The sequence below is a fragment of the Cherax quadricarinatus genome, chromosome 56 (assembly GCF_038502225.1).
Source record: "Cherax quadricarinatus isolate ZL_2023a chromosome 56, ASM3850222v1, whole genome shotgun sequence".
Classification (NCBI taxonomy): Eukaryota; Metazoa; Arthropoda; class Malacostraca; order Decapoda; family Parastacidae; genus Cherax; species Cherax quadricarinatus.
The window spans coordinates 9,782,326-9,809,733 of NC_091347.1; the positions used below are offsets into that span (position 1 = coordinate 9,782,326).

At 45.7% G+C, this 27,408-nt stretch overlaps 1 long non-coding RNA gene across 2 annotated transcripts in view; it reads right to left on the reverse strand.

The window, feature by feature from the left end:
* LOC138854370 (uncharacterized) overlaps positions 1-26,968 on the reverse strand; it is a 107,118-nt gene extending 80,150 nt beyond the window's left edge. For both annotated transcript variants that reach the window (XR_011393558.1, XR_011393557.1), the window contains exon 1: positions 26,897-26,968. This is a non-coding gene — a long non-coding RNA (uncharacterized lncRNA). The remainder of the gene's footprint in view (positions 1-26,896) is intronic.
* Between the last annotated feature and the right edge of the window lie 440 nt (positions 26,969-27,408).

The following is a 27,408-nucleotide window of genomic DNA, read 5'->3' on the forward strand; positions in this document are numbered from 1 at the left end:
TCACCATTCCAGAGGAGACCGTACCCTGTTACGTCACAGCTCAGCCGCAGCGATGTCTCCCGTGTTGCAGTATCTGTCCAGACGCAGGAAGGCGTGCAGTGATGCCCATCGACGCTCACTGCCTATGACCACGATGTTTAGCGCACCCCACATGTTTTTTTTCTTCCCTCCCTGTAGGAAGTTTTTTTTCCATGTCCATATGTATATATATGTTTTTATTTTGTGTTCTGTGCCTTGTTCCTACGAGAGAGAGAGACCGAGTTTCTTTTACCACCAGTATTGTCGCGTCGGGACGACGCGTGGTAGGTGGCCGAGCGTATGTAGACAGCCTGTACTGTCTGCACAGACAGCCCATGCTGTCTGCCAGCTTAGTTCATATTTCGCGCCATGCTGGTGCTGCCCTCTGTAGCCAGGCCTCCCGGCAGGCACGCCAGCCTGCCGGCCCATGCCTCTCGCTCACTCACACAGCGGCCTAGCAGCAAGACACAAGTGCTCCCAGCTCTCTCTCGTGGGCATGGCCCTGCCCGGGCCATGGGCACAAACACACAAGCCTGTGTAACCCAACACTACTTATCAATAAAGTAAGAAGCCTTCGAAGAACGTATCATTGCTACCTACGCTACCTTCATCGTCACCAAACCGCTGTTTACCTACAAGAACAGCAATAACAGATGAAGCTGGTGTCTAGGTAACTCCACGTGGTGGTGGATGATGAAGCTGGTGTCTAGGTAACTCCACGTGGTGGTGGATGATGAAGCTGGTGTCTACGTAACTCCACGTGGTGGTGGATGATGAAGCTGGTGTCTAGGTAACCCCACGTGGTGGTGGATGATGAAGCTGGTGTCTAGGTAACTCCACGTGGTGGTGGATGATGAAGCTGGTGTCTAGGTAACTCCACGTGGTGGTGGATGATGAAGCTGGTGTCTAGGTAACTCCACGTGATGGTTGATGATGAAGCTGGTGTCTAGGTAACTCCACGTGGTGGTGGATGATGAAGCTGGTGTCTAGGTAACTCCACGTGGTGGTGGATGATGAAGCTGGTGTCTAGGTAACTCCACGTGGTGGTGGATGATGAAGCTGGTGTCTAGGTAACCCCACGTGGTGGTGGATGATGAAGCTGGTGTCTAGGTAACCCCACGTGGTGGTGGATGATGAAGCTGGTGTCTAGGTAACTCCACGTGGTGGTGGATGATGAAGCTGGTGTCTAGGTAACTCCACGTGGTGGTGGATGATGAAGCTGGTGTCTAGGTAACCCCACGTGGTGGTGGATGATGAAGCTGGTGTCTAGGTAACTCCATGTGGTGGTGGATGATGAAGCTGGTGTCTAGGTAACCCCACGTGGTGGTGGATGATGAAGCTGGTGTCTAGGTAACCCCACGTGGTGGTGGATGATGAAGCTGGTGTCTAGGTAACCCCACGTGGTGGTGGATGATGAAGCTGGTGTCTAGGTAACTCCACGTGGTGGTGGATGATGAAGCTGATGTCTAGGTAACTCCACGTGGTGGTGGATGATGAAGCTGGTGTCTAGGTATCTCCACGTGGTGGTGGATGATGAAGCTGGTGTCTAGGTAACTCCACGTGGTGGTGGATGATGAAGCTGGTGTCTAGGTAACTCCACGTGGTGGTGGATGATGAAGCTGGTGTCTAGGTAACTCCACGTGGTGGTGGATGATGAAGCTGGTGTCTAGGTAACTCCACGTGGTGGTGGATGATGAAGCTGGTGTCTAGGTAACTCCACGTGATGGTGGATGATGAAGCTGGTGTCTAGGTAACTCCACGTGATGGTGGATGATGAAGCTGGTGTCTAGGTAACTCCACGTGATGGTGGATGATGAAGCTGGTGTCTAGGTAACTTCACGTGGTGGTGGATGATGAAGCTGGTGTCTAGGTAACTCCACGTGATGGTGGAAGATGAAGCTGGTGTCTAGGTAACTCCACGTGATGGTGGATGATGAAGCTGGTGTCTAGGTAACTCCACGTGGTGGTGGATGATGAAGCTGGTGTCTAGGTAACTCCACGTGGTGGTGGATGATGAAGCTGGTGTCTAGGTAACTCCACGTGGTGGTGGATGATGAAGCTGGTGTCTAGGTAACTCCACGTGGTGGTGGATGATGAAGCTGGTGTCTAGGTAACTCCACGTGATGGTGGATGATGAAGCTGGTGTCTAGGTAACTCCACGTGGTGGTGGATGATGAAGCTGGTGTCTAGGTAACTCCACGTGGTGGTGGATGATGAAGCTGGTGTCTAGGTAACTCCACGTGATGGTGGATGATGAAGCTGGTGTCTAGGTAACTCCACGTGGTGGTGGATGATGAAGCTGGTGTCTAGGTAACTCCACGTGATGGTGGATGATGAAGTTGGTGTCTAGGTAACTCCACGTGGTGGTGGATGATGAAGCTGGTGTCTAGGTAACTCCACGTGATGGTGGATGATGAAGCTGGTGTCTAGGTAACTCCACGTGATGGTGGATGATGAAGTTGGTGTCTAGGTAACTCCACGTGGTGGTGGATGATGAAGCTGGTGTCTAGGTAACTCCACGTGGTGGTGGATGATGAAGCTGGTGTCTAGGTAACTCCACGTGGTGGTGGATGATGAAGCTGATGTCTAGGTAACTCCACGTATTGGTGGATGAAGAAGCTGGTGTCTAGGTAACTCCACGTGGTGGTGGATGATGTTAACAAGATTTTTTTTATTTTTTATTAACACATCGGTCGTCTCCCACCAAGGCAGGGTGGCCCGAAAAAGAAAAACTTTCATCATTCACTCCATCATTGTCTTGCCAGAGGCGTGCTCACACTCCAGTTATAAAACTGCAACATTAACGCCCCTCCTTCAGAGTGCAGGCACTGTACTTCCCATCTCCAGGACTCAAGTCCGGCCTGCTGGTTTCCCGGAATCCCTTCATAAATGTTACCTTGCTTACACTCCAACAGCACGTCAAGTCCTAAAAACCATTTGTCTCCATGCACTCTTATTTAACACGCTCATGCACGCTTGCTGGAAGTTCAAGCCCCTCGCACACAAAACCTCCTTTACCCCCCTCCCTCCAACCTTACCTAGGCCGACCCCTATCACGCCTTCCCTCCACTACAGATTTGTATACTCTCGAAGTCATTCTATTTCATTCCAGCCTATCTACATGTCCAAACCATCTCAATAACTCCTCCTCAGCCCTATGGATAATAGTTTTGGCAATCCCACACCTTCTCCTAATCTCCAAACTACGGATTCTCTGCATTATATTCACACCACACATTGCCCTCAGACATGACATCTCCACTGCCTCCAGCTTTCTCCTTGTTGCAACATTCCCAACCCATGCCTCACACCCATACGAGAGCGTTAGTATAACTATACTCTCATACGTTCCCCTCTTTGCTTTCATGGATAAAGTTCTTTGTCTCCACAGATTCCTCAGTGCACCACTCACCCTTTTCCCCTCGTCAATTCTATGACTCGCCTCCACTCTCAAATATCTGAACACATTCACCTCCTTTTTTATCCTCATCACCTTACTTTTTTCCTATATTCACTTTTAACTTCTTTCTTTTACATACCCTACTAAACTCATCAACCAACCTCTGCAGCTTCTCTTCAGAATCTCCCAAAAGCAGTCATCAGCAAAGAGCAACTATGACAACTCCCACTTTATGTTAGATTCTTTATCTTTTAACCTCACACCTCTTGCCAATACCTGAGCATTCACTTCTCTTACTACTCCATCTATAAATATATTGAACAACTACGGTGACATCACACATCCCTGTCTAAGGCCTACTTTTACTATGAAATAATCCCCCTGTCGCCTACATACTCTAACCTGAGCCTCACTATCCTCGTAAAAAGTTCTCACTGCCTTCAGTAACATACCTCCTATTCCATATATTTGAAACATCTGCCACAATGCTCCCCTATCATACGCCTGTTCCAAATCCGTAAATGCCACGAAAACCTTTTTACCCTTATCCAAATACTGTTCACCTATATGTTTCACTGTAAACACTTGGTCTACACACCCCTTACCCTTCCTAAAGCCTCCTTGTTCATCTACTATCCTGCTCTCCGTCTTACTCATAATTTTTTCAGCAATAACTCTACCATACACTTTACCAGGTATACTCAACAGACTTATTCCCCTATAATTTTCACACTCTTTTGTTCCCTTTGTACAAAGGAACTATGCATGCTCTCTGCCAATCCCTAGGTACCTTAACCTCTTCCATACATTTAATAAATAAAAACGCTAACCACTCCAAAACTACATCCCCACCTGCTTTTAACATTTCTATCTTTATTCCATCAATCCCAGCTGCTTTACCCCCCTTTCATTCTACTCACTGCCCCACGCACTTCCCCCACACTCACAATTAGTTCTTTCTCTCTCTCTCCTATAAGATGTTATTCCTCTTTGCTCTATACACGAAATCACAGCTTTCTTATCCTCAACATTTAATAATTTCTCAAAATATTCCCTCCATCTTCCCGATACCTCTAACTCTCCATTTAATAACTCTCCTCTCCTATTTTTAACTAACAAAACCATTTGTTCTCTAGGCTTTCTTAACTTATTAATCTCACTCCAAAACTTTCCCTTATTTTCAACAAAATTTGTTGGTAACATCTCACCCACTCTCTCATTTGCTCTCTTTTTACATTGCTTCACCACTCTCTTAACCTCTCTTTTTCTCTCCATAGACTCCTCCCTCCTTGCATCACTTCTACTTTGTAAAAACCTCTCATATGCTAACTTTTTCTCTCTTTACATCAACTTCCACCAGTCACTCTTCTTCCTTTCCGCACCCACTTTCCTGTAACCACAAACTTCTGCTGAACACTAACACTATATTCTTAAATTTACCCCATACATCTTCAACTCCATTGCCTGTATTCTCACTAGCCCATCTGTCCTCCAACAGTTGTTTATATCTTACGCTAACTGCCTCCTCTTTTAGTTTATAAACCTTCACTTCTCTCTTACTTGCTGCTTCCATCTTCCTTGTATCCCATCTACCTTTTACTCTCACTGTAGCTACAACTAAAAAGTGATCTGAAATATCTGTGGCCCCTCTATAAACATGTACATCTTGAAGTCTACCCAACAATCTTTTATCTACCAATACGTTGTTCCACAAACTACTGTCATTTCGCCTTACATCATATCTTGTATACTTACTTATCCTCTTTTTCTTAAAATATGTGTTACCTATAACCAAACCCCTTTCTATACAAAGTACAGTCAAATGCTCTCCATTATTATTTACACCTGGCACCCCAAACTTACCTACCACACCCTCTCTAAATGCTGCTCCTACTCTAGTATTTAGATCACCTACCACAATTTCTCTTTCACTTGGCTCAAAAATTCCTACACACTCGTTTAATATCTCCCAAAATCTCTCTCCTTTACACTCCTCTCTTCTCCAGGTGCGAACACATTTATTATGACCCACTTTTCACATCTGACCTTCATTTTAATCCATATAATTCTTGAATTTATACATTTATATTCCTTCTTCTCTCTCCATAACTGATCCTTCAACATTATTGCTACCCCTTCCTTAGCTCTCTCTCAGATACTCTTGACTTAATCCCATTTATTTCTCCCCACTGAAACTCCCCTACCCCTTTCTGCTTTGTTTCGCTTAGGGCCAGGACATCTAACTTCCTTTCATTCATAACCATTACAATCACTTCTTTCTTATCTGCACTACATCCACACACATTCAAACATCCCAATTTTATAAAGTCCTTCCTTTTCTTCTCTTTAGTAATTTATACAGAAGGGGTTACTAGCCCATTGCTCCCGGAATCTAGTCGCCTCCTACGACACGCATAGCTTACGGAGGAAGAATTCTGTTCCACTTTCCCATGGAGATAAGCAGAAATAAACAAGAACAAGAACTAGGAAGAAAATAGAAGGAAACTCAGAGGGGTTAGTTTATGTATACTTGTACATGCATATGTAGTGGGAAAATCCGATGGACGTAGGAAATCTGTCAGCAGCTTCGGTAAACGAGTCAACAAGCAAAATTTTAGTCTAAACTGATAATAGGAACAATAAATGTTTCTAACACAGAAATTGACACAACCATTTCATGACGTGATTAAAGGAAAAAACTCGTGATAAAAGGAAAAAAAAATATGAAGCTGGTCTAATTACGTCATCTGACACAATAACACATGACCAGGCCAGCTTTAAATATGTAAAATATAAAACTTCAGCCATACAGATATTGATCCAGGTATCCCCCCCCCAGAACTACCAGCAGCTACCACTACTACTAGCCACTACCACCAGCCCCTAACACTAATACTAGCAATTACCATTACTACCAGCCCTTACCATTACTACTAGTTGCTACCACTACTACCAGCCACTACCACTAGCCACTACCATTACTACCAGCCACTACCACTATCATTACTACCAGACACTACCACTATTACTTGCCACTACCATTACTACCAGCCCCTAACACTACTACTACTATTACTACCAGCCACTACCACTACTACTAGTCACTACCACTACTACCAGCCACTACCACTACTACCAGCCACTACCACTACTAGTCACAACCATTACTACCAGCCCCTAACACTACTACTAACGACTACCCTTACTACCAGCCCCTACCATTACTAGTCACTACCATTACTATCAGCCACCACCACTACTAGCCACTACCATTACTACCAGACACTACTAGTCACTACCACTACTAGCCACTACCATTGCTACCAGACACTTCTACTAGTCACTACCACTACTAGCCACTATCATTACTACCAGCCACTACCATTACTACCAGCCCCTAACAGCGACTACCATTACTACTAGCCCCTTCCACTACTACTAGCCACTACCATTATTACCAGACACTACTAGCCACTACTACTACTAGCCACTACCATTACCAGCCCCTACCATTACTACCAGCCCCTAACACTACTACTAGCGACTACCATTACTACCAGTCACTACTACTACTATTAGCCACTACCACTACTACTAGCCACTACCATTATTACCAACCCCTACCACTTCTACTACTGACTACCATTACTACCAACCACTACCATTACTACCAACCACTACCATTACTACCAGCCACTACCAGTACTACTAGCCACTACCATTACCACCAGCCACTACCACTACTGCTAGCCACTACCATTACTACCAATCCCACTACTAGCCACTACCATTACTACCAGACACTACCACTACTGCTAGCCACTGCCATTACTACCAGACACTACCAGTACTACTTGCCACTACCAGACAATACCACTACTACTAGCCACTACCATTACTACCAGACAATACCATTACTACTAGCCACTACCGTTACTAGACACTACTACTAGCCACTACCATTACATGCCAGTACTACTAGCCACTACCATTACTACCAGACAATACCACTATTACTAGCCACTGCTACTAGTTACTACGACTACCAGTACATGCCAACATTATTCAATTAACAAAGCGCTGATCACTACTACGCTACTTCTCCAATATTTGCCTAATTTACAGCAGACTGTTCCTCTCTCCCGCCTCTGCTACCGTTTGTGTTATATTAAAACCTGATAGCACCTGCTGTGTAGTTGAAACGTTGCCTACCTGGAGTCTACCTGGAGGATATTCCGGGGATCAACGCCCCCACGGCCCGGTCCATGACCAGGCCTCCCTGTGGATCAGGACCTGATCAACTAAGGTGTTACTGCTGGCCGCACGTAGTCCAACGTACGAACCACAGCCCGGCTGATCCGACACTGACTTTAGGTATCTGTCCAGTTCCCTCTTGAAGGCAGCCAGGGGTCTATTGCTAATTCCCCGTATGGCTGTTGGGAGGCTGTTGAACAGTCTTGGGCTCCGGACACTTACAGAGTTTTCTCTTAGTGTACTAATGGCGCCCCTACTTTTCATCGGGGGTATATTGCATCGCCTGCCAAGTCTTACTTTCGTAGGGAGTGATTTCTGTGTGCAGATTAGGGACCAGTCCCTCCAGGATTTTCCAGGTGTAGATTATGATGTATTACTCTCGCTTGCGCCCCAGTGAGTACAAATCAAGTGCTTCCAAGTGTTCCCAGTAGTTAAGGCGTTTGATGGAACTTATATGTGCAGTAAAGGTTTTTGTACGTTCTCTAGATCTGCGATTTCACCTGTCTTGAATGGATATGTTAATGTACAGCAGTATTCCAGCCTTGAAAGAACAAGTGATTTAAAAAGGATCATCAATGGCTTGGCCTCTCTTGTCTTGAATGTTTTCATTATCCATCCTATCATTTTCTCGCAGATGTGATAGAGGCATTGTTGTGGTCCTTGAAGGTGAGATCCTCAGACATTACCACACCCAGGTCCTTCACATAACTTTTCCGCTCTATTGTGTGATTAGAGTTTGTAGTATACTCAGCCCTAGTTATTATTTCCTCCAGTTTTTCATAACGGAGTAGTTGGAATTTGTCTTCAATGAACATCATATTATTCTCCGTTGACCATAGGAAAACTTGGTTTATATCTTCTTGGAGATTTGCCGTGTCCTCAATGGATGACACTCTCAGGCAGATCCTAGTATCATCTGCAAAGGATGATACAGTGCTATGGTTTACATCTGTCTATGCGTGATATGAGGATGAGAGATAGGATAGGGGCGAGTACTGTGCCTAGTGGAACAGAGCTCTTCACTATGGCAGCTTCGGATTTAATTCTGTTTACCTTTACTCTTTGTGTTCGATTGGTTAGAAAGTTGAAGTTCCATCTGCCCATTTGCCAGTTATCCCTATAGCACACATTTAGCGTGCTATTACGCCATGATCGCACTTGTCAAAGTCTTTTACAAAATCTGTGTATACTACATCTGCATTCTGCTTGTTTTCCAGTGCATCCAAGACCATATCATAGTGATCCAGTAATTGCGAGAGGCAGGAGCGACCTGCTCTGAACCCATGTTGCCCTGGATTGTGCAATTGTTGGGAATCCAGGTAGTTTGCAGTCCTGCTTCTCAGAACTCTTTCGAAGACTTATGATGTGGGGCGTTAGAGCAATTGGTCTATAGTTCTTAGCTATTGCTTTGCTGCCACCTTTATGGACAGGGGCTATATCCGTTGTTGTTAGTGACTGTGGAATATCACCTGTGTCTATGCTCCTTCTCCATACCATACTTAGAGGCCGCGAAAAGCGTTTCTTGCAGTTCTTAACGAACACAAAGTTCCACGAGTCTGGGCCTGGGGCTGAGTGCATGAGCATGTTGTCAATGGCTTTCTCAAAGTCTAGTGGAGTTAGAGGTATGTCAAATTTGGCATACATTGACAAGGTTTTCAGACTCATTCATGAAAAAATTGATTGTCTATCTTTAGACTGATTAGTGGCTCATTAAACACTCTACAGTCGTATTGAAATTTCAGTACGTCACTCAATTCTTTGTTGTCATCTGCTTAAGTTCCACCTTGTCTGAGTAGGGCCTTAATACAATTTCGAATTACTGATTACGTCTTTATTAACTACAATTCACATACCAATTATTACAGCCAGACAAGTTTTACTGCTACCTGCCGTGTATACAACTACGTCATTAAACTGGTTATCCGGTAGTCATTTGTCAAGGAAGGTAGTTGTTAAATTTGCCGAGGTACTTAAATATTTCAAGGTAATTGTTAAAATTTTCAAGGTAATTGTTAAATTTTTCAAGGTAGGTGTTAAATTTTTCAAGGTAGGTGTTAAATTTTTCAAGGTAGTTGTTAAATGTTTCAAGGTAGTTGTTAAATTTTTCAAGGTAGTTGTTAAATTTTTCAAGGGAATTGTTAAATTTGTTACGGCAGTTGTTAAATTTTTCTTAATAGGTTGAAACTTCATCCCAGCAATATTTCTGATATCTGCTTGTAGAAGGCAGATATCAGAAATATCTGCCACTAGAACAACAGTATTCTCTACTTGTCTCTGTCAGCGCTTCATGACTCGTACATATTTAACCCGCCTTTATCGTATTACTATTAACATTAACAATGCAAATGTGCCTAGGGCAACTCTGCCACTAAGTTACGTTAAAAGTGAAGGCCTTATCTGACCTGTACACTAACAGCAAAGAAAATGATAGTCTGGATAACTAAAACTTTTAAGACAAGAGATGCTGAGCCAATGGTGACACTTAAGGCTAGCATTCTTTCCAGGCCGGAATACTGCTGTATAATAACGGTCCTCTTAAAGGCAGGCGAGATCTCTTAGATCGAAAAAATTACAGAAAACTTTCACTACTTTATATATTCAAACATTAACTACTGAGAACACTTGAATTATCTTGAATTGTACTCTTAGGAACACTGGTGAGAGAGGTACATCATAATTTACACCTGAAAAATCCTGAAACAACTCCGCACGAGGGCAAGAGACTGCTAGACGGTGCAAAGTGCCCCCAATACAAGGCAGGGAAGTGACGAGTGAGAATTGGATAAGTGTCAGAGGTCCCAGACTCTTCAACGCTCTTCTTTCGTGCATAAATGGAACAGAAACAAATCTCTTGTTGCCTTCAACAGGAACTTGATAAATTTTTCAAACACGTTGCTTATTATTCAGGCCGATTTGTGTGTATGTTGGACTGTATGCAGAGAGCATCAACAGCCTAGTCGAACGAGCCAGAAACCAGGAGACCTGGGAAATGACTAATGAAAGTGACAATAGGTGAACATAACGTAAGGATCCCTAACAACACAAGGATTACAGTAAACTATTGTATACACTCCTGATTAGCCCACCTTCTCTTAACCTTCCTGAGGTTATCAACACTGTCACGAGCTGACATGCCTCCCGCGCTGACATGCCTCCCGCGCTGACACACCTCCCGTGCTGACACACCTCCCGTGCTGACACACACAAGACACACGAGTATCAACATTGTTAGGAGCTGACGTTCCTCTAGTGCTGACACACACAAAACATGCGCATATCAACACTGTCAGAAGCTGACGTACCTCCAAAGCCGATACATACAAGACACACGAGTATAAGAAGCCCACAAACCTCCAGTGCTGACACACAAGTATCAACACTGTCAGGAGCTGACTCACCTCCAGTGCTGACACACAAGTATCAACACTGTCAGGAGCTGACTCACCTCCAGTGCTGACACACAAGCATCAACACTGTCAGGAGCTGACTCACCTCCAGTGCTGACCCACACAAGACAACTCAACATACCTCCAGTGCTGACACACAAGTATCAATACTGTCAGAAGCTGACTTACCTCCAGTGCTGACACACAAGTATCAACACTGTCAGGAGCTGACGTACATCCAGTGCTGACACACTGGTATCAACACTGTGAGGAGTCGACGTACCTCCAGTGCTGACACACAAATATCAACACTGTCAGAAGCCGACGTACCTCCAGTGCTGACACACAAGAATCAACACTGTCAGGACCTGACGTTCCTTCCGTGCTAATACACAAGTATCAACACTGTCAGGAGCTGACTCACCTCCAGTTCTGACATACAAGAATCAACACTGTCAGGAGCTGACGTTCCTTCCATGCTCACACACAAGTATCAACACTGTCAGGAGCTGACGTTCCTCCCGTGCTGACACACAAGTATCAACACTGTCAGGAGCTGACGTTCCTCCTGTGCTGACACACAAGCATCAACACTGTCAGGAGCTGACGTTCCTCCCGTGCTAACACACAAGTATCAACACTGTCAGGAGCTGACGTTCCTCCTGTGCTAACACACAAGTATCAACACTGTCAGGAGCTGACGTTTCTCCTGTGCTAACACACAAGTATCAACAGTGTCAGGAGCTGACGTTCCTCCTGTGCTAACACAAGTATCAACACTGTCAGAAGCTGACGTTTCTCCTGTGCTAACACACAAGTATCAACACTGTCAGGCGCTGACGTTCCTCCTGTGCTGACACACAAGTATCAACACTCTCAGGAGCTGACGTTCCTCCTGTACTGACACACAAGTATCAACACTGTCAGGAGCTGACGTTCCTCCTGTGCTGTCACACAAGTATCAACACTGTCAGGAGCTGACGTTCCTCCTGTGCTAACACACAAGTATCAACACTGTCAGGCGCTGACGTTCCTCCTGTGCTAACACACAAGTATCAACACTGTCAGGAGCTGACGTTCCTCCTGTGCTAACACACAAGTATCAACACTGTCAGGAGCTGACGTTTCTCCTGTGCTAACACACAAGTATCAACACTGTCAGGAGCTGACGTTCCTTCTGTGCTAACACACAAGTATCAACACTGTCAGGCGCTGACGTTCCTTCTGTGCTGACACACAAGCATCAACACTGTCAGGCGCTGACGTTCCTCCTGTGCTGACACACAAGTATCAACACTGTCAGGAGCTAACGTTCCTCCTGTGCTAACAAACAAGCATCAACACTGTCAGGCGCTGACGTTCCTCCTGTGCTGACACACAAGCATCAACACTGTCAGGCGCTGACGTTCCTCCTGTGCTGACACACAAGCATCAACACTGTCAGGCGCTGACGTTCCTCCTGTGCTGACACACAAGTATCAACACTGTCAGGCGCTGACGTTCCTCCTGTGCTGACACACAAGTATCAACACTGTCAGGAGCTGACGTTCCTCCTGTGCTGACACACAAGTATCAACACTGTCAGGAGCTGACGTTCCTCCTGTGCTGACACACAAGTATCAACACTGTCAAGTGCTGACGTTCCTCCTGTGCTGACACACAAGTATCAACACTGTCAGGAGCTGACGTTCCTCCTGTGCTGACACACAAGCATCAACACTGTCAGGAGCTGACGTTCCTCCTGTGCTGACACACAAGTATCAACACTGTCAGGTGCTGACGTTCCTCCTGTGCTGACACACAAGTATCAACACTGTCAGGCGCTGACGTTCCTCCTGTGCTGACACACAAGTATCAACACTGTCAGGCGCTGACGTTCCTCCTGTGCTAACACACAAGTATCAACACTGTCAGGAGCTGACGTTCCTCCTGTGCTGACACACAACACACGGGTAACTTTTATTTCGTTAGGCTCAGTTTTTATAGGTAAGTATTAAGTTAACCTCAACTAACCTGATCAACAATAACAAATATTTAACGCTAACAAATATTTAATCTAACAAATATTTAGCCAAACAAATAATGAACCAAACAAATATTTAACCTAATATATATTTAACTTAACAAATATTTAACCTTACAAATATTTAATCAAACAAATATTTAATCTAACAAATATTTAACCTAGCATATATTTAACCTAATAAATGTTTAACCAAACAAATATTTAACCTAACAAATATTTAACCTAACGAATATTTAACCTAACGAATATTTAACCTAACATATATTTAACCTAACGAATATTTAACCTAACATATATTTAACCTAACGATAAAGATAGAAATGTTAAAAGCAGGTGGGGATATAGTTTTGGAGTGGTTGGTGCAATTATTTAATAAATGTATGGAAGAGGGTAAGGTACCTAGGGATTGGCAGAGAGCATGCATAGTTCCTTTGTATAAAGGCAAAGGGGATAAAAGAGAGTGCAAAAATTATAGGGGGATAAGTCTGTTGAGTGTACCTGGTAAAGTGTATGGTAGAGTTATAATTGAAAGAATTAAGAGTAAGACGGAGAATAGGATAGCAGATGAACAAGGAGGCTTTAGGAAAGGTAGGGGGTGTGTGGACCAGGTGTTTACAGTGAAACATATAAGTGAACAGTATTTAGATAAGGCTAAAGAGGTCTTTGTGGCATTTATGGATTTGGAAAAGGCGTATGACAGGGTGGATAGGGGGGCAATGTGGCAGATGTTGCAAGTGTATGGTGTAGGAGGTAGGTTACTGAAAGCAGTGAAGAGTTTTTACGAGGATAGTGAGGCTCAAGTTAGAGTATGTAGGAAAGAGGGAAATTTTTTCCCAGTAAAAGTAGGCCTTAGACAAGGATGTGTGATGTCACCGTGGTTGTTTAATATATTTATAGATGGGGTTGTAAGAGAAGTAAATGCGAGGGTCTTGGCAAGAGGCGTGGAGTTAAAAGATAAAGAATCACACACAAAGTGGGAGTTGTCACAGCTGCTCTTTGCCGATGACACTGTGCTCTTGGGAGATTCTGAAGAGAAGTTGCAGAGATTGGTGGATGAATTTGGTAGGGTGTGCAAAAGAAGAAAATTAAAGGTGAATACAGGAAAGAGTAAGGTTATGAGGATAACAAAAAGATTAGGTGATGAAAGATTGAATATCAGATTGGAGGGAGAGAGTATGGAGGAGGTGAACGTATTCAGATATTTGGGAGTGGACGTGTCAGCGGATGGGTCTATGAAAGATGAGGTGAATCATAGAATTGATGAGGGAAAAAGAGTGAGTGGTGCACTTAGGAGTCTGTGGAGACAAAGAACTTTGTCCTTGGAGGCAAAGAGGGGAATGTATGAGAGTATAGTTTTACCAACGCTCTTATATGGGTGTGAAGCGTGGGTGATGAATGTTGCAGCGAGGAGAAGGCTGGAGGCAGTGGAGATGTCATGTCTGAGGGCAATGTGTGGTGTGAATATAATGCAGAGAATTCGTAGTTTGGAAGTTAGGAGGAGGTGCGGGATTACCAAAACTGTTGTCCAGAGGGCTGAGGAAGGGTTGTTGAGGTGGTTCGGACATGTAGAGAGAATGGAGCGAAACAGAATGACTTCAAGAGTGTATCAGTCTGTAGTGGAAGGAAGGCGGGGTAGGGGTCGGCCTAGGAAGGGTTGGAGGGAGGGGGTAAAGGAGGTTTTGTGTGCGAGGGGCTTGGACTTCCAGCAGGCATGCGTGAGCGTGTTTGATAGGAGTGAATGGAGACAAATGGTTTTTAATACTTGACGTGCTGTTGGAGTGTGAGCAAAGTAACATTTATGAAGGGATTCAGGGAAACCGGCAGGCCGGACTTGAGTCCTGGAGATGGGAAGTACAGTGCCTGCACTCTGAAGGAGGGGTGTTAATGTTGCAGTTTAAAAACTGTAGTGTAAAGCACCCTTCTGGCAAGACAGTGATGGAGTGAATGATGGTGAAAGTTTTTCTTTTTCGGGCCACCCTGCCTTGGTGGGAATCGGCCGGTGTGATAATAAAAAAAAAAAAAAATATTTAACCTAACATATATTTAACCTAACATATATTTAACCTAACATATATTTAACCTATATTTAACCTAACATATATTTAACCTTCGTCATAATTGATTCTGAAAAATTAGCGAGTTACAATCAGAAGGAAAATGAACACTTAAGTGAACAGATTGCGTCACTCCATTAAGTGAACAGATTGCGTCACTCCATTAAGTGAACAGATTGCGTCACTCCATTAAGTGAACAGATTGCGTCACTCCATTAAGTGAACAGATTGCGTCACTCCATTAAGTGAACAGATTGCGTCACTCCATTAAGTGAACAGATTGCGTCACTCCATTAAGTGAACAGATTGCGTCACTCCATTAAGTGAACAGATTGCGTTACTCTAGTTAGTGAACAGATTGCGTTACCCTACTAAGTGAACAGACTGCTTCACCCCACTAACTGAACAGCTTGCGTCACCCCAATAAGTCAACAGCTTGCGTCACTACACTAAGTCAAACAGCTTGCGTCACCCCACTAAGTCAAACAGCTTGCGTCACCCCACGAAGTCAAACAGCTTGCGTCACCCCACGAAGTCAAACAGCTTGCGTCACCCCACTAAGTCAAACAGCTTGCGTCACCCCACTAAGTCAAACAGTTTGCGTCACCCCACTAAGTCAAACAGCTTGCGTCACCCCACTAAGTCAAACACCTTGCTTCACCCTACAAACAGCTGTGGAGCAGTCAAGGCCCCACACACAACTGTGCAGCAGTCAAGGTCGCACACACAACTGTGCAACAGTCAAGGTCCTACAGACACAACTGTGCAGCAGTCAAGGTCCCACACACAAAACTGTGCAGCAGTCAAGGTTCCACACACACAACTGTGCAGCAGTCAGGGTCCCACACACACACAACTGTGTTGCAGTCAAGGTCTCATACCCAACTGTGCAGCAGTCAAGGTCTCTCACACACACACACACAACTGTACAGCAGTCAAGGTCTCCCACATACAAATGTGCAGTAAAGTTTCACACACACAAGTGTGCAGCAGTCAAGTCCCACACACACAAATATACAGCAGTCAAGAACGCGCACACAACTGAGCAGTAGTCAAGGTCTCATACACGACTGTGCAGCAGTCAAGGTCCCACACACACAACTGTGCAGGAGTCATGGTCCCACACACACAACTGTGCAGCAGTCAAGGTTCCACACACACACAACTGTGCAGCAATCAAGGTTCCACACACACACAACTGTTCAGCAGTTAAGGTCCCACACACACACAACTGTGCAGCAGTCAAGGTTCCACACAACTGTTCAGCAGTTAAGGTCCCACACACACATAACTGTGCAGCAGTCAAGGTCTCTCACACACACATCTGTGCAGCAGTCAAGGTCCCACACACACAACTGTGCATCAGTCAAGGTCTCACACACACACAACTGTGCATCAGTCAAGGTCCCACACACACACAACTGTGCAGCAGTCAAGGTCCCACACACACACAACTGTGCAGCAGTCAAGGTCCCACACACAAACACAACTGTGCAGCAGTCAAGGTCTCACATACACAACTGTGCAGCATTCAAGGTCCCACACACACAACTGTGCATCAGTCAAGGTCTCACACACACACAACTGTGCATCAGTCAAGGTCCCACACACACAACTGTGCATCAGTCAAGGTCCCACACACACACAACTTTGCAGCAGTCAAGGTCCCACACACACACAACTGTGCAGCAGTCAAGGTCCCACACAACTGTTCAGCAGTTAAGGTCCCACACACACACACAACTGTGCAGCAGTCAAGGTCCCACACACACAACTGTGCATCAGTCAATGTCTCACACACACACAACTGTGCATCAGTCAAGGTCCCACACACACACAACTGTGCAGCAGTCAAGGTACCACACACACACAACTGTGCAGCAGTCAAGGTCCCACACACACAACTGTGCATCAGTCAAGGTCTCACACACACACAACTGTGCATCAGTCAAGGTCCCACACACACAAAACTGTGCATCAGTCAAGGTCCCACACACACACAACTGTGCAGCAGTCAAGGTCCCACACACACACAACTGTGCAGCAGTCAAGGTCCCACACAACTGTTCAGCAGTTAAGGTCCCACACACACACACAACTGTGCAGCAGTCAAGGTCCCACACACACACACAACTGTGCAGCAGTCAAGGTCCCACACATACAACTGTTCAGCAGTCAAGGTCCCACACACACAACTGTGCATCAGTCAAGGTCTCACACACACACAACTGTGCATCAGTCAAGGTCCCACACACACACAACTGTGCAGCAGTCAAGGTCCCACACAAACACAACTGTGCAGCAGTCAAGGTCCCACATACAAACTGTGCAGCAGTCACGGTCTCATACACACACAACTGTGCAGCAAAGTCCTACACACAACTGTGCAGCAGTGAAGGTCTCACACACAACTGTGCAGCAGTCAAGGTCCCACACACGACTGTGCAGCAGTCAAGGTCTCACACATATAACTGTGCAGCAAAGGTCATGCACACAACTGTGCAGCAGTTAACGTCTCGCACACAACTGTGCAGCAATCAAGATTAAGCACACAAATATACAGCAGTCAAGGACGCACACACAACTGTGCAGCAGTCAATGTCTCACACATGACTGTGCAGAAGTCAGGGTCCCACACACACAACTGTGCAGCAGTCATGCTCTCACACACACAACTGTGCAGCAGTCAAGGTCTCACACACACACCTGTGCAGCAGTCACGGTCCCACACACACACAACTGTGCAGCAGTAAAGGTCTCACACACAGTGCAGCAATCAAGGTTAAGCACACAAGTGTGCAGCAGTCAAGTCCCACACACACAAATATACAGCAGTCAAGAACGCGCACACAACTGTGCAGCAGTCAAGGTCTCATACACGACTGTGCAGCAGTCAAGGTCCCACACACACTACTGTGCAGGAGTCATGGTCTCACACACAACTGTGCAGCAGTCAAGGTCTCACACACACAACTGTGCAGCAGTCAAGGTCTCACACACACAACTGTGCAGCAGTCAAGGTCCCACACACATAACTGTACAGCAATCAAGGTCGCACACACAACTGTGCAGCAGTCAAGGTTCCACACACACACAACTGTTCAGCAGTTAAGGTCCCACACACACAACTGTGCAGCAGTCAAGGTCCCACACACACAACTGTGCAGCAATCAAGGTCTCTCACACACACATCTGTGCAGCAGTCAAGGTCCCACACATACAACTGTTCAGCAGTCAAGGTCCCACACACACACAACTGTGCAGCAGTCAAGGTCCCACACACACACAACTGTGCAGCAGTCAAGGTCCCACACACACACAACTGTGCAGCAGTCAAGGTCTCACATACACAACTGTGCAGCATTCAAGGTCCCACAGACAACTGTCCAGCAGTCAAGGTTTCACACACAAAACAGTGCAGCAGTCAAGGTCCCACATACAAACTGTGCAGCAGTCAAGGACCCACACACGGCTGTGCAGCGGTCAAGGTCTCACACATATAACTGTGCAGCAAAGGTCATGCACACAACTGTGCAGCAGTTAAGGTCTCACACACAACTGTGCAGCAATGAAGGTTAAGCACACAAATATACAGCAGTCAAGGACGCGCACACAACTGTGCAGCAGTCAAGGTCCCACACAACTGTTCAGCAGTTAAGGTCCCACACACACACACAACTGTGCAGCAGTCAAGGTCCCACACACACACAACTGTGCAGCAGTCAAGGTCTCTCACACACACATCTGTGCAGCAGTCAAGGTCCCACACATACAACTGTTCAGCAGTCAAGGTCCCACACACACAACTGTGTATCAGTCAAGGTCTCACACACACAACTGTGCATCAGTCAAGGTCCCACACACACACAACTGTGCAGCAGTCAAGGTCCCACACACACACACAACTGTCCAGCAGTCAAGGTTTCACACACACAACTGTGCAGCAGTCAAGGTCCCACCCACACAACTGTGCAGCAGTGAAGGTCTCACACACAACTGTGCAGCAGTCAAGGTCCCACACACGACTGTGCAGCAGTCAAGGTCCCACACACGACTGTGCAGCAGTCAAGGACTCACACATATAACTGTGCAGCTAAGATCATGCACACAACTGTGCAGCAGTTAAGGTCCCACACAACTGTTCAGCAGTTAAGATCCCACACACACACACACAACTGTGCAGCAGTCAAGGTCCCACACAACTGTTCAGCAGTTAAGATCCCACACACACACACACACAACTGTGCAGCAGTCAAGGTCCCACACACACACAACTGTGCAGCAGTCAAGGTCCCACACACACAACTGTGCATCAGTCAAGGTCCCACACACACAACTGTGCATCAGTCAAGGTGACACACACACACAACTGTGCAGCAGTCAAGGTCCCACACACACACAACTGTGCAGCAGTCAAGGTCCCACACACACACAACTGTGCAGCAGTCAATGTCCCACACACACACAACTGTGCAGCAGTCAAGGTCTCACACACACACAACTGTGCATCAGTCAAGGTCCCACACACACACAACTGTGCAGCAGTCAAGGTCCCGCACACACACAACTGTCCAGCAGTCAAGGTTTCACACACACAACTGTGCAGCAGTCAAGGTCCCACACACACAACTGTGCAGCAGTCAAGGTCCCACATACAAACTGTGCAGCAGTCACGGTCTCATACACACACAACTGTGCAGCAAAGTCCCACACACAACTGTGCAGCAGTGACGGTCTCACACACAACTGTGCAGCAGTCAAGGTCCCACATACAAACTGTGCAGCAGTCACGGTCTCATACACACACAACTGTGCAGCAGTCACGGTCTCATACACACACAACTGTGCAGCAAAGTCCCACACACAACTGTGCAGCAGTGAAGGTCTCACACACAACTGTGCAGCAGTCAAGGTCCCACACACGGCTGTGCAGCAGTCAAGGTCTCACACATATAACTGTGCAGCAAAGGTCATGCACACAACTGTGCAGCAGTTAAGGTCTCACACACAACTGTGCAGCAATCAAGGTTAAGCACACAAATATGCAGCAGTCAAGGACGCGCACACAACTGTGCAGCAGTCAAGGTCTCACACATGACTGTGCAGAAGTCAGGGTCCCACACACACAACTGTGCAGCAGTCATGCTCTCACACACACAACTGTGCAGCAGTCAAGGTCCCACACACACACAACTGTGCAGCAGTCAAGGTCCCACACACGCACAACTGTGCAGCAGTCAAGGTCTCACATACACAACTGTGCAGCAATCAAGGTCCCACACACACAACTGTGCAGCATTCAAGATCCCACAGACAACTGTCCAGCAGTCAAGGTTTCACACACACAACTGTGCAGCATTGAAGGTCCCACACACACAACTGTGCAGCAGTCAAGATCCCACATACAAACTGTGCAGCAGTCAAGGTCTCACACACACAACTGTGCAGCAGTCAAAGTCCCACACACAACTCCCTTTACCTGCGTGTCAGCGTGTCAAAGTGCCTCGTTGTGCTCCGGGTTTTCTCGTGTTTTCACGGTCGCTCTTACGTGCTAGAACTTTAATTTGTGCCATCAATTCTATACGATACATCCCTCTAGCGCCTGGAACCAATCTTGGGCGGAAAACATTATATACTGAGTCAAAAAAGGAGAATTAGTGTGCACTACCTAGCAGAGTTTACTGCCAGAGGGGAATCATAGGCCTGTGTTCAGTGTGCAAAATAATAATAATACAACTTTTCTTTGTCAGAGGAAAGAAAGTCTCCCTGATAACATTGTGTATACATAGTGTATAGTGTATACTACAGTGGCTCCCTAGTATATAGATGATAAAGGCTAAAGTGTCATTTGAAAACAGGTGAATTTGTAAATGAAGTGATAAGCCTATAGAGGCAGGTGCCAGAAGTCGCCAGAAACTTACCACAGAGGTCAGCTGTTTTAATAATCTTCCTGGCCTGCTAGTGTACTCGCATATAATCTAGTGATACCAGTGAATAGCAGATACAGTTTTGTAGTAGCAACTAACCAGTATTATAATGGTACTTAGTGGAGTGGAGTGACTTTCATTAGTTTCTTTTTTCTTGAAATACCAGACGTATACTATGAATCTCATATAACCTGTAGTTACCAGCGGTCGCAATATACACAACGAGAAGCAATTATTACTACAGAAAAAGCGTCCTTCCTCCAAAATTTCCACCAGTCAACTATAATGATAATATAGCATTTATTGTGGTGGAGACGAAAAAAAAACTAGAAAAGCTAGATACAGTGATCGATAAACAAGGGTTGAGGCTCGACCGTTCGTCATTGTAGGAGCTGCCAGCAATCACCGGTTCTTCAACACGCAAGTTATACTTTTGTATCAATCAAATCACATATTACTCGGGTAGATAATTTCAAGTAGATCCTTCATGTGTTAGCCCAAATCACCGACCAGTATGTTTTAAGTAAGTGACCCACTGATCAGATCAGACTGGTTCCGAACCCTCGACTGGTCCAAACCCTCGACTGGTCCGAACCCTCGACTGGTCCGAACCCTTGACTGGTCCGAACCCTTGACTGGTTTCAAACGGATTTGTTGGACAATAAAGCAGACTGTAAACGGATGGGGTTGTAGGCGCCCTTATCAAACACAAACAATAAATATAAATCAGGAACGTACACGGTAAGCTGTCCAATATACCAGTTAAAAATAGAAATACAAATAGCTAGAGCTTCATTTAAGGAGGTTATTAATAGAGTATTCAAGAGGTTGCTAGTAGAATTACAATAAATCAACCATTCAAATCATTATGAAGCTCTGTGTAGTCTGCAGTCAATCAAACAAACGGGCTTCCACATGGATAAATTGTCATTTTTGTGGAAAATGGTGTCCCGCCCCTTGTGCAGATATCCAAGAACTAGCTACAAGCAGTATTAAAACAGGGAAGTGTTTTTGGGTATGCCCAAATGAGATAAATCTGTGGACTAAAATCACAAGGGTATTAAAAGAGGATAACATCAAAGCTGCTTTCATAAAAAACCTGGAAGCTTTCTACAACAGATGGGAACATAAAAAGTCTGGGCTGAATGGTATTGCCCTTGATACTGGCCATGTAGTCAGAAACTGTAAGGCTGGAGGTGATGTCCTGGTAGTCAGTAAATGTGGGGCTGATAGTGCTGTCCTGGGAGACAGTAATGGTGAAGCTGGAGGTGCTGTCCTGGGAGACAGTAATGGTGAAGCTGGAGGTGCTGTCCTGGGAGACAGTAATGGTGAAGCTGGAGATTTTGTCCAGGTAGTCGGGAATTTTACGCAGGAAGGAATACATATAAATGACCTCATAGGGGACAGGAGCCGTAGTGGGGAAACAAGTGTAGTCAAAGATAAGATAAAACCAATATTGCAAACTAGAAATACCACAGGAAATAGCAAACAAGAGGACTCCACTAGCAATAGTGAGGATATATTACTAAAAACAACTGGTGGGAGCTCCATTGTTGGTGCTAGGGAGGATAGGAATAAGACAGGGAAACATGCACCAACAGGGAATACAGTCACAGAAACCCAAGGCAAACGGAAACCAAGCCTGTGCCCATACTATGCACTTCGTATCTGCAGGCATGGGAAATCTGGAAAAACAGACTGGACGTGCAACTATGACCACCCTAGAAAATGCCGTGCCCATATGACAACAGGAAATGCAAACTCCCTTCCTGTAAGCTTTTTCACCCTGAAATGTGTACCTCTTCAGTACAGGAAAGACTGTGCTATAACTTAAATTGCCAGGCACACCATCTAAAGGGGACAAAAAGATACAAAACATCCAGGCCATGGGAAAACCTGGGTAGCCACAGCCACTCAAGAGGGAGAGGTTTTTTAGTGCCAGGAAGGAAAAAAAACTGGCAGGAAATGGCAGAAATCGTACACCAAATCCAGTCATTCCTGGAGTGGAACCACAGTCGATGGCCTCCACTCCAAACCAACAGATACAAATACTAATGCCGGAAAAAAAAACCTCCCCCAGTACCAACGATACCACCAGTCCGATGACATTCTTCTTTGCAAATATACAGGGTCTAAAGCCAGCAACAAACAACAAAATACCTTTCATCCGTGGACTGCTTGCAGAGGCAAAGGCAATGTTCGCGGCTTTCACTGAGACCCACATAAAGGATCACTTGGACAACGAAATATGGATCCCAGGTTACAACCTATACAGATGTGACAGAGTGAACAGGCAAAAGGGGGGGGTTGACCTGTACATTGCAGAGTCACTTGTTTGCACAGAACTGCTTAATGCCTCAAATGATGTAGTGGAAGTTTTAGCAGTAAAGGTCGAGAACCAAAACCTAGTCATTGTGGTAGTCTACAAGCCTCCGGATGCAACATCCCAGCAATTCCAAGAACAGCTGTTAAAAATTGACCACTGTCTGGAAAATCTTCCAGCTCCTGCACCCAACATCTTGCTCCTGGGGGATTTCAACTTAAGGCACCTAAAATGGAGGAATATAGCAAATAATATTGTTGCAGTAATGACACCAGGAGACAGCTCTGATGAAAACTCACACTCACACGAGCTTTTAAATCTCTGCACAAAATTCAATTTAAACCAGCAAATAATAGAGCCTACTAGAATGGAGAATACACTAGACCTCATCTTCACTAACAATGATGATCTGATAAGAAATGTCACCATATCAAAAACAATATACTCAGATCACAACATAATTGAGGTTCGGACATGTATGCGTGGAGCCCCAGATCGACATGAGATTAATCACGAGGGAGCATTCACCAAATTCAACTTCAATAACAAAAACAAAGTGGGACCAAGTAAACCAAGTCCTAACCGATATAAGCTGGGAAGATATACTAAGCAACACAGACCCCAACTTATGCCTAGAACAGATTAACTTGGTGGCACTCGATGTATGCACAAGGCTTACTCCTCTAAGAAAAAGGAGGAGTAGATGTAAAATAGAAAGAGACAGGCGCTCCCTTTACAGGCGACGGAAAAGAATAACAGAGCGGCTAAAAGAGGTCAATATATCTGAAATGCGTAGGGAGACTGGTGAGAGAAATAGCAAGCATCGAACTTAAGCTAAAGGAATCTTATAGGAGTCAGGAATCGCGGGAAGAACTAAAAGCCATAAATGAAATCGAAAGAAACCCAAAGTATTTCTTCTCCTATGCCAAATCAAAGTCGAGAACAACGTCCAGTATTGGGCCCCTACTTAAACAAGATGGGTCCTACACAGATGACAGCAAGGAAATGAGTGAGCTACTCAAGTCCCAATATGACTCAGTTTTTAGCAAGCCGCTAACCAGACTGAGAGTCGAAGATCAAAATGAATTTTTTATGAGAGAGCCACAGAATTTGGTTAACACAAGCCTATCCGATGTTATCCTGACGCAAAATGACTTCGAACAGGCGATAAATGACATGCCCATGCACTCTGCCCCAGGGCCAGACTCATGGAACTCCGTGTTCATCAAGAACTGCAAGAAGCCCCTATCACGAGCCTTTTCCATCCTATGGAGAGGGAGCATGGACACGGGGGTCGTCCCACAGTTACTAAAAACAACAGACATAGCCCCACTCCACAAAGGGGGCAGTTAAGCAACAGCAAAGAACTACAGACCGATAGCACTAACATCCTATATCATAAAAATCTTTGAAAGGGTCCTAAGAAGCAAGATCACCACCCATCTAGAAACCCATCAGTTACACAACCCAGGTCAACATGGGTTTAGAACAGGTCGCTCCTGTCTGTCTCAACTATTGGATCACTACGACAAGGTCCTAGATGCACTAGAAGACAAAAAGAATGCAGATGTAATATATACAGACTTTGCAAAAGCCTTCGACAAGTGTGACCATGGCGTAATAGCGCACAAAATGCGTGCTAAAGGAATAACAGGAGAAGTCGGTCGATGGATCTATAATTTCCTCACTAACAGAACACAGAGAGTAGTCGTCAACAGAGTAAAGTCCGAGGCAGCTACGGTGAAAAGCTCTGTTCCACAAGGCACAGTACTCGCTCCCATCTTGTTCCTCATCCTCATATCCGACATAGACAAGGATGTCAGCCACAGCACCGTGTCTTCCTTTACAGATGACACCCGAATCTGCATGACAGTGTCTTCCATTGCAGACACTGCAAGGCTCCAGGCGGACATCAACCAAATCTTTCAGTGGGCTGCAGAAAACAATATGAAGTTCAACGATGAGAAATTTCAATTACTCAGATATGGTAAACACGAGGAAATTAAATCTTCATCAGAGTACAAAACAAATTCTGGCCACAAAATAGAGCGAAACACCAACGTCAAAGACCTGGGAGTGATCATGTCGGAGGATCTCACCTTCAAGGACCATAACACTGTATCAATCGCATCTGCTAGAAAAATGACAGGATGGATAATGAGAACCTTCAAAACTAGGGATGCCAAGCCCATGATGACACTCTTCAGGTCACTTGTTCTATCTAGGCTGGAATATTGCTGCACACTAACAGCACCTTTCAAGGCAGGTGAAATTGCTGACCTAGAAAATGTACAGAGAACCTTCACGGCGCGCATAACGGAGATAAAACACCTCAATTACTGGGAGCGCTTGAGGTTCCTAAACCTATATTCCCTGGAACGCAGGCGGGAGAGATACATGATTATAAACACCTGGAAAATCCTAGAGAGACTAGTACCAAACTTGCACACGAAAATCACTCACTACGAAAGCAAAAGACTTGGCAGACGATGCAACATCCCCCCAATGAAAAGCAGGGGTGTCACTAGCACGTTAAGAGACCATACAATAAGTGTCAGGGGCCCAAGACTGTTCAACTGCCTCCCAGCATACATAAGGGGGATTACCAACAGACCCCTGGCAGTCTTCAAGCTGGCACTGGACAAGCACCTAAAGTCGGTTCCTGACCAGCCGGGCTGTGGCTCGTACGTTGGTTTGCGTGCAGCCAGCAGTAACAGCCTGGTTGATCAGGCTCTGATCCACCAGGAGGCCTGGTCACAGACCGGGCCGTGGGGGCGTTGACCCCCGGAACTCTCTCCAGGTAAACTCCAGGTAAACAACTGTGCAGCAGTGAAGGTCTCACACACAACTGTGCAGCAGTCAAGGTCCCACACACAACTGTGCAGCAGTCAAGGTCCCACACACAACTGTGCAGCAGTCAAGGTCCCACACACACAACTGTGCAGCAGTCAAGGTCCAACACACACAACTGTGCAGCAGTCAAGGTCCCACACACAACTGTGTAACAGTCAAGGTCCCACACACAACTGTGCAGCAGTCAAGGTCCCACACACAACTGTGCAGCAGTCAAGGCCTCACACATACAACTGTGCAGCAAAGGTCAGGCACACAACTGTGCAGCAGTTAAGGTCTCACACACAACTGTGCAGCAGTCAACGTCTCACACACAACTGTGCAGCAATCAAGGTTAAGCACACAAATGTGCAGCAGTCAAGGTCCCCCACACACACAAATATGCAGCAGTCAAAGACGCGCACACAACTGTGCAGCAGCCAAGGTCTCACACATGACTGCGCAGCAGTCAAGGTCCCACACACACAACTGTGCAGCAGTCATGGTCTCTCACACACAACTGTGCAGCAGTCAAGGTCCCACACACAAAACTGTGCAGCAATCAAGGTCCCACACACAACTGTGCAGCAGTCAAGGTTTCACACAACTGTGCAGAAGTCAAGGTCCCACATGTCATGTGGGTTTTCGATAACGTGGATGGGGTAAGAATACTCACGTAGGCTGGTAGTACGTATAAAATAACGCAAAGTATGGGAAGCGCCAACAGCCGACCTGCCTCTCTCTGCTGCCTATCTTCGACTGCCCCACAAGTGCTTACAGGGTGAGGGGTGTTTGAAATCCTGCTATGGTCAGCAGCAATATGATAACAGTCAGTGATTCACGCAGACGGTTGGTAGGCGAGTCATCTACGGGGTACACTGGTTACTGGTAACTGGTTACTGGTAACTGGTACTACTACTGAGACACACACAACTGTGCAGCAGTCAAGGTCCCACACACACAACTGTGCAGCAGTCAAGGTCTCACACACACACAACTGTGCAGCAGTTAAGGTCCCACATGCACACAACTGTGCAGCAGTCAAGGTCCCCCACACACACACAACTGTGCAACAGTCAAGGTCTCACACACACACAACTGTGCAGCAGTCAAGGTCCCACACACAAAACTGTGCAGCAGTGAAGGTCCCACACACACAACAACTGTGCAGCAGTTAAGGTCCCACAC